The sequence below is a fragment of the Trachurus japonicus genome, chromosome 4 (genome assembly GCF_045865225.1).
Source record: "Trachurus japonicus isolate A0001 chromosome 4, Traja_1.0".
In the NCBI taxonomy this organism is placed as follows: Eukaryota; Metazoa; Chordata; class Actinopteri; order Carangiformes; family Carangidae; genus Trachurus; species Trachurus japonicus.
In genome coordinates this window covers 706528-715624 of record NC_140910.1, presented here as the reverse complement: position 1 = coordinate 715624, position 9097 = coordinate 706528, and the positions used below count along the sequence as shown (strand labels likewise).

At 41.8% G+C, this 9097-nt stretch overlaps 1 pseudogene; it reads left to right on the top strand.

Annotated features, from left to right (window-relative positions):
- The first annotated feature begins 3941 nt into the window (after nt 1–3941).
- Nucleotides 3942–6590, top strand: LOC146988149 (uncharacterized; annotated as a pseudogene).
- The last annotated feature ends 2507 nt before the right edge of the window (nt 6591–9097 follow it).

The window sequence follows — 9097 nt, the reverse complement described above, 5'->3', positions numbered from 1 at the left end:
TCCCATCAGCCACGGCATCTCGTTTTGTAGCTTCTTGTAGATCCCCTGCCGACACCCAAAATTAACACTGGCTCCATCCGCACCAAATCCTACAAGGTGTCCTTTAAAGTCAGGCAATCCCTTGGAAGTCCACTGCGACTTGACACACTTCAGGATGCCGTCAGCTGTGGTGCACTCTGTATCCTTAATTCCGACAAATTTTATGACAGGCACATGGTTATGTAAAAATCTGCAGTACACAACCTCTTTCTCCAAAGTTGAGCGGTCAGTGCTCCCATCCACAAGGATACTAATGTATCTTGATTCTCTAATTTGCCTGGTAATCATCATGTCCTGTATTTCTTCAGCAAGGTACTGAGTAAAGACTTGTGCCTGTTTGGGGTTTTTATATGTGTCTTCGAGTTCCACACCATGTCTCTTCTCAAGGTTAATGAGAGCTGGGAAATATGCAAAGGGCTTCTCGTGCTTAGCAATGTGGTATGAAATGTCAAACAGCTTAACCATTTTCTTGAAAACTTCTGTCTTCATGTGGCACACTGCATCTACAATGGGCTCCTTGTGTTTTAACTGATTGCACCAAGCATCTGTGAACAAAAATATAAAAGTGGGTTATTAATCAATATATCAGTGTATGTAAATGCAATTCAATTTCCTCTCATTTATAATTAAATTATTTCTTAAAAAAATAGCACATGAAAAGCAAAAATTACTATGGTAGTGTATTCACTCTTAAATATAAAACAACTAGATATAAAGAATTAGTTATATAAAGTTAGGGTTGCTATAAATATTAGTCAGAAGGCTAAAAATGTTCAAATCAAACTGGTTGAATGATAGAAAAACAGCAGCCCCCTCTATTAAAGATGAAAGGAAGCTGAAAACCTAGGCCTTACCACCCCCCTAAAAAAATAAATAAATAAATAAATCGAAGCTTCATCGTTGCCATGGTAATCAACCATGAAGTCCGTGATGGATTATTTTTCTTATTTTCCCTTTTTTCTGCACATGCAAAGTAGTTGACACCGGTTCTCATCAGCTAATTAGTCAAAAATGTCTAAGAAGTCAAGCTCTGGAATTTAAGCTAACTCGACACCTTAGCTAACGTGCCACACGAAAGATGTGAGGTCTTAATAGTTAGCGTGTGTTGTCACTTACCATAAGCGAGTCGGTGTTGTTTCGTCGTCTGATGACGGTTTGCTGTGTATTTATTTATTTGTTCACTCCCTATTATTAAATCGTTTACTTTCAGTCCGATAGTCTGTTTGACCTTTGGTGGATATGCTCTGCAAGCTTTGCAGAACATCACGATTCCCCTCCCCCCCTCTTCTACACCCAGCCAGTCCAGCTTCCATCGCGCGATAGTGGATGGCAAGGTGCACCTCTTCTTCATGGGGGCTTTCGGGGAATCTGGTGAGGGAGGATCTGGTGAAGCCGGAGGAGGATCCTGCGGAGGAGGATCCTGCGGAGGAGGATCCTGCTGGACCGACTCTCTGTCGGCCACCGCCGGCCTGATTAAGTAGCGGTCCATCACGGCACAGCAACTGCGGCAGCGGCACTGCACCTAAACGAAAGTGACCAATCAGGAGTCCTCTTGTATCCACGTCAAATCAGGCGAGGGAGAGCTGTAGATCTGCCTGGCAACAGTACGAAAAAATTCGCGCTAGTGAAAGTAACCAATAGGAGTCAACAGATGACGTGTCATCCATGTCCACAACAGCAGGGGAGGAAATAAAAAGGACACAGACGTGATCAGATCAGCTGCACTGTCGCCGGTTCGATCCCCAGTCACTGCAGCAGTGGCTGCCAGTCTAATCAATGAGAGCGTTTCAACAGGGCGTGCGCTAGAGCGCAAGCACGCGGACAGTATAGATATCCATAGCTTTTTCAACTTAAAGGTGTACAGAAATGGCCGTTTGTCCCGTTTGTCGCGCCGAGTTGTCACGAGCTGCAACACGAGTTTACCCGAGTAAGGAAAATGAATTTGATTGGTCGTTATCGAGCGGGCGGGATATTCAAAGTTTGGGGCGAGCCCGAGCTCCGTGTGTGTGTGCGTGTCTCAGACGTTTGAATGACGGATTACGGATCCAATATCAGTGGCTGGTGAATCGTGTACAGGCTGACGTATAATCCGTGCGCCTGCATTATCCAATACGAAAAAAAAAAACTACACTAAAATACACACTTTCATCACGGATTTACTCAAAAATAGAATTTTGCACAAAGTTTGGCCTACATCGTCTGATAGATGAGTTATTACACTAATTTTATGACCCAGAGTGGGCTCAAATTCAATTTTCTTTTCTGTACACCTTTAAAGGCAAAGCTAGTCTTCACTACATGAGAAGCTGCACTTTGCTCATGTTTAAAGGGATATGCTTCTATTTTGGACAGCACCATTTCCCCACATCCCTAGCATGTGTCTGAAGCATACAGACCATAATAATAACCATAATCACATGAAGATACCTGTGTGTGTGTGTGTGTGTGTGTGTGTAATCACATGAAGTTACCTGTGTGTGTTAGAGTGTGGGAGAGGAGTGTATGTGGGTATTTGTATGTTACCTGTGTGTGTGTGTGTGTGTGTGCGTGTGCGTGTGTGTGTGTGACTATGAGCTGCATCCTGTGTCAGTCTGATTTAGCTGTGTCTCTGTTTATAAACATTTAAACGAGCGCCAGGTGGATTGTTTATGAAGTTAACGAGCCCCCGCAGGCTGAGACAGACAGAAACGTGGAGAAAAAGAGCCATTTTCTGCCTCTGCACCGGTCTCACATTTAGGCTTAGCATGACAAAACGGTAACTCCTATCAGAACAAAACACAGATCAACGTTGCTCTAAGGATTTACTGAAAATTTTGGTACGATTTGGTATTTCTACAGTAAATATTTTGGCGACGCTGGCAGTTTTAAAACATCAGGCCGTTCTGCTTCTCTCAGAAAATATTTGTATTGGACTCAATGAGGAGCAGAGACAGACGTGGCCGCACTTAGAGGCTCAGAGTTTAAATTCTGTAAGTCTCTGATATTTTGAGCAGATTAAGAGATCGAGGATGAGCTCGTCTACAAACGTGGCGGAAATTATGTGTGTAGAGTGTAAATTGTGGCTGTTTGGAGTTTGGAAAGAGAAAAAATCTGGAGTTTTTCTGGCATCTCTCCCACTCTAACCGATGATGTCACGCACTCTGACACGAACATTCCGTGCAATACACACCCATTATAATCTCATAATTTCTCCAAAAATGATCATGCTCATTGATCATGGATTGATCAAAAACTATATGACCTATCAAAACGTGGAGTAATACGACAATACACAAGACTTGTGTCTACTGTTTACAGTTTAAATGGAGTCTCTAGGTGAAAGTATGCCTGAGCAGTAGACGTTTGTTAAACTCCAATGATTGGTCTTTTTCGCTCTTTTTTTCCCATCCGTCCCATAGACTTCAATGCAAAATTCGTACACTTGTGAGAAAAGTAATAGCACACCGATCCCGATCAAGACGCACGTTTTGACACTGGTCCCTGCAGCTATTTCATAGCTGTTGGGACCAGTGCCCGGTGCGATTGCCCGTGGCCCTAATGAGCGATGAGTGCCATTGCTACGTGGCATGATGCGCACCAGTGTTTGTAGAGCCTGGTTCAGGGGTGCTTCTGGGCTGGATTAGTCGGGTTAATACACTGTCGTAATTACTGGGAGTCGGAGCACCGGGCATACTTAAATCGAGGAAATGGGAGGTCGGATTAATGGACGCAAAAATATAGAAATGTGTGTTAGGAGAAATGGGAAGTCGGACTTTGGGGTTGTCGGAGAAATGGGAAGTAGGACTAATGGGAGCAAAAATATAGAAATGTATGGTCGGAGAAATGGGAAGTCGGACTGACGTCACGCGCCCGACAAAATATGCCAGGAGGACCATTTTGACTGTCCTGCGTGCAGCCCAGACATGCTTGCGGTATCTGTTGATGGAAACCGTAAGCACTACAGATTCAAGAGTGCAGCAAGGTGCTAACAAAATCTTGTGTGTGCATTCTTCATTTTGAAAGTAACCATACAAATATTTAAAGTTATCATGTATCTGTTCTATTTAGATAGGAGGAACAAGCCGTCTTTGATGGCGTTTTCATTGCGAGGGATGATGACGTTTACGGATTTGATATGTCCATTCATCAACCAGTCATGTAAACTTGCACAACTTGAGTATATTTACCAATGAAAAATTACAGACACTGACAACATTGTTTGAACACCTTTGGACTATTCATCATCTTCCATGTTTTAGGTTTCTGGAAGAGGTGCCTGTGGAGGGCAATGGTCAGCGGCACGGGAAACGGCTAGAAGTCCTCTGGTAAAACAGATGAGGAGGGCTTGGAACTTGCCATGTGCCGACATGGGGTTCTCCTCTGTGCCCTCAACATGTACAGGGGGGAAATTTTTGCGTACCCCCTGTACCTCCAAAAACAACTCAGCTGTAAGCCAGTTACTTTCTTTGCCATGGATGTGGCATGTAAGTACTGGCCTTACCTGCAGAGAGTGACACAGAAATGCCCGGAGCTCCAGGATCTCCTCAGCATGAGGCCGTTCCTGTCTGTGTTTCACGCTAAAGCTCACGACTTCAAATGTGAGGGAAGAATAAGTGGTTCTTGATGAGATTTTCTGTCATTGAGAACCTGCATAAACTTGTTGGTGCTTAGGTTTTGTATAATGTTTTCTTTTTTTAAAGGTCAAATGGAGTGGAGCTCACCAGCAAGGAGCTGGTTCAACTCTTGGGGAGGAGGTGGAGCAGTGCAACGCCTTCCTCTCAAGGATTGCTGTCACAACAAAGCACACGTCAAAAGCAGGTAACGTCTTGATCCTGATGACAATGGTGAGATACAGTACTTATATGCCGACTTTGACAATATATCTCAGAACATTAAACACAGATTGACTTGCACCACTGTTCCATGCTACATCTTTAGCTATTTACCTACTAACAAGGTTACTACTATAGTTTTATACTGCTAGTTATTATATTATCTCATAAAAGTTTGTGGTACCCAAGAAGTCTGCACAATTTCTTCCACTGCTACTGAAAAGACGGGTGAGGATTTCATTTCATTATGTTTGCAGGGCGCACAGACATGCTGACAGTGATGGCCATGCGCTGGAACCAAAAAAAGTTCCACAACTTGGCTTTCACTCTGGCTCGCTGATATCAGAAATTAAAGACAAATATTTTTCCCTCTTGCAACATGCTTAGCAATATCATAAAATAAAGTGGCATATATCACAAAAACATAGGGAAGATTATCCCAGATATCCTTTAATACAATGGGATACAGGTGGTTCCATTATGTATTTTGTGTCTTGTTTAAGTAATATCACATGAGAGGGAGTGCTGTTGTACTGATATCAGCACTAGTGTGATTCGGTTGTAGCGGCCGAGTGCCGCAGATAATGAACAATATTTAAAGTTGTAGGCATTTCCCTTATTGGCATTTTTTTTCTTGAAGGCTACTACAACCCTGGAAAGCCAGTTAAATCGCATAGAGGCCATAGAAATGGAACTTGACATCACTGACGATCAACTGGAGAGCTGGATCGTTGATGTCAATGAGTGGGCAGAAGGTGGGGTTCACTGCTTTATACTATTACTTCAGAAATCACTTATGTGCTTGTAGAATAATTAAAGTTAAGAATATGTTTACTGTCTACTTTGGTATTGTCATAGAAACAAGCTTCTTTTAGTATCTTCAAAAATTTGAATTTTTTTAAGCTTTGAATTTCACTTTTGGCAATCGCACATACAGTATCCTTGAAAGTGTGTTTCTGGTGTACTAAACTAACAAACCTTGGCTGAAATTCGCAAGTGGCTCCTTTTTAACATAACTAATGATTGCTAATGACATGTGCCAATTTTTAAAACAAAGAACCTAACTAGTCAAACCTAGCCACAAGTGCAGCCTCTCGGTTACAGAGAAATATGAAAAGACTGAGGCTCACTTGCCCACCAGAAACTTATTTTTTTCCAATGGAATCATAAAGCATATTTCTTATTTCCTTTATCTCAGCAACAACATCCCCTCATGACGCCCCCTCATGACTCAATTTTAATCGCAGTAAATCTTAATGCTAAATACAACTGCTTTATATTAACTTATGTATTCCAGACTCTGTTGATCTGAGGATCAAGAGGAAGGCATTTGATGTCGTTATGGCAGCCAGAAGACTTGAAGAGGAAAAGGGGATCCTTGTTGCAGAGATGGTAAAACACTGGAACTATCTTCGCAACCGTGCAGACAGCCTGAGGGAGAGGTCATCCCAGCTTTGTCGTGAGACAGCAAGTATGTTTTAAGTTATAATTGCAAAGTTGCTATAAATGACTTCTATGTTTCTAAAAGTTTCTAATCAAGGCTTCTTTTTTTTCACATAAGCTGAGATGTGGGGCCTGAGCAAAGCTGGGATCGAAGGTCTGCAGGCCATCACCAGGAGGCGCCAAGAAGAGACCAACAGAGAGTTAAATGAGTGCAGTATTTTTTCACCACTGTTCGAGGGTTTGGAGCACAAGGGGCGTAAAAGAACATACCCCATGGAGCACAGGGGGCGTAAGTGACATTTTGGGTTAAAATTACATTTTTATATCATTGGAAAGGTCTTGACAAGCTCTATCCAATCAAAATGCTGGTTTAATCACTTTGTCCAATCATAGTGGCTTAAAGGCTTAAAACACTAAAGGCGTAAGTCAAAACATTAAATTTGGTTTGGAGCAAAAAAGGCATAAGTGCACTGTGTTTGGTGCACAAAATGCACAAGTGCCACGATTACACTGACAGAACCTGCACTGGCTCATTTTGACATGTCATCATGGAGTGCAATGCCAGAGGGAGGCTCACAGAAGCCGAAGAAATGCTTCTGCAGATGATTGGAGAACTTCCATATGAAATACAATCCAATGGTAAGTAAATTGCTGTATAATGTAAGTAGTATTGATAAGATTTTGGCTTTTTGATCAACATGTTAACCTACTATCCTCACACTAAGCAAATGGTAACTAGCTAGCTAGCCACAGAGCCATGCTGCTTAAGATCATGTTTGCTATAGTTAGTTAGTGGGTAACACTTTGTAAGAGTCCCTTAATTAAAGGGATAGTTCACCCTAGAATGATATTTTGCTCATTATCTACTCACCCTCATGTTGACTAAGGGCTGCATGCACAAGGTTCGCACTGATACTGAGACCAACTGAGACTCGAGTCGGTCTCAGTGCGAACCTTGCGCATGCGCGCTGGCAGCGGAAGACCGGACAACAGATACTAGGAGCTAATGCTACAAACAAGCTTGGAATGTGGACTTATTTAATTTTTTTCGGGACAATTACGCAATTTGGGGCTTCAGCACAAGACGGACATTACATACGAGCATCATGGAGGTATTTGGATGTTTTTTTGTGTGTGTTTTTTTACGAAGAGCTCTGGTGTCCCTTTGCTACCGTGGCATTGAAATGCACTGCTACGCCAAGACCCCCTGTAACTCAGAGAAGGGACGGTGGACTCTGATAATTCTTCCAGCCCTTAGTCAACATGAGGGTGAGTAGATAATGAGCGAAATATCATTCTAGGGTGAACTATCCCTTTAACATTTAGTTAATACATTATTAAACATTTTATGAGGGTTCCTTAATTAACATAGTTAATACGTTATTAAGCATTAATAACACTTTATAAGGTCCCTTAATTAACATTAGTTAATACATTATTAAGCATTAATAACTGTTTAAAAATATATTAACAATCTTTATTATGTATTACTTAGCATTAGGAAACACTTTAATGTAGCCTATTCGTAAGCAGTTAATTAATGTTTACTATCCAAAGTTAGTTAATAGATTATTAAGCATAATAATGTAATAGTTATTATGTATGCATTACTCAGCATTAATCATTAGTTTATTAGGGCCGCGGGCAATCGCACCGGGCACTGGTCCCAACAGCTATGAAATAGCTGCAGGGACCAGTGCCCGGGCGAAGCCCGGGCACTACTGTTATTGTGTGGATTTTTTCTTCTTATTATTTTTCCACTTCCGGCCAGATTTCGATTTATTATATATCAAAACGTGCGTCTTGATCGGGATCGGTGTGCTATTACTTTTCTCAACAGTTTACGAATTTTTCGCGACGTAGTCGCGAAAAACTGCGCAAAAAATTTGCATGTAAGTCAATGGGACGGGCGAAAAAAAAAGAGCGAAAAAGACCAATCATTGGAGTTTAACAAACGTCTACTGCTCAGGCATACTTTCACCTAGAGACTCCATTTAAACTTTAAACAGTAGACACAAGTCTTGTGTATTGTCGTATTACTCCACGTTTTGATAGGTCATATAGTTTTTGATCAATCCCTGATCAATGACCATGATCATTTTTGGAGAAATTATGAGTTTATAATGGGTGTGTATTGCATGGAATGTTCGTGTCAGAGTGCGTGACATCATCGGTTAGAGTGGGAGAGAGTGAAGAAACATTCTGTATTTTTTCTGGATAAACTGTGACCACGGCCACAATTTACACTCTACAGACATAATTTTTTTCAGAATTTGTAAGACAAACTTGTTATCTCTCATGTCATGTGCTCAAAATATCAGAGAGACTTACAGAATTGACAGAATCAGCCTCTGAGTGCAGCCACGTCTGGCTCTGCTCCTCATTGAGTCCAATACAAATATTTTCTGAGAGGAGCAGAACGGCCTGATGTTTTAAAACTGCCAGCGTCGCCAAAATATTTACTGTAGAAACACCAAATCGTACCGAAATTTTCAGTAAGTCCTTAGAGCAACGTTGATCTGTGTTTTGTTCTGATAGGAGTTACCGTTTTGTCATGCTAAGCCTAATTGTGAGACCGGTTTAGAGGCAGAAAATGGCTCTTTTTTCTCCACGTTTCTGTCTGTCTCAGCCTGCGGGGGCCCCTATCGCCGTGGTAACCTCTTTGATCCTCAGGCCAGAGCTCGTTAACTTCATAAACAATCCACCTGGCGCTCGTTTAAATGTTTATAAACACAGACACAGCTAAATCAGACTGACACAGGATGCAGCTACTAACTAACTATGTGTCAAGTCAGTCACACACA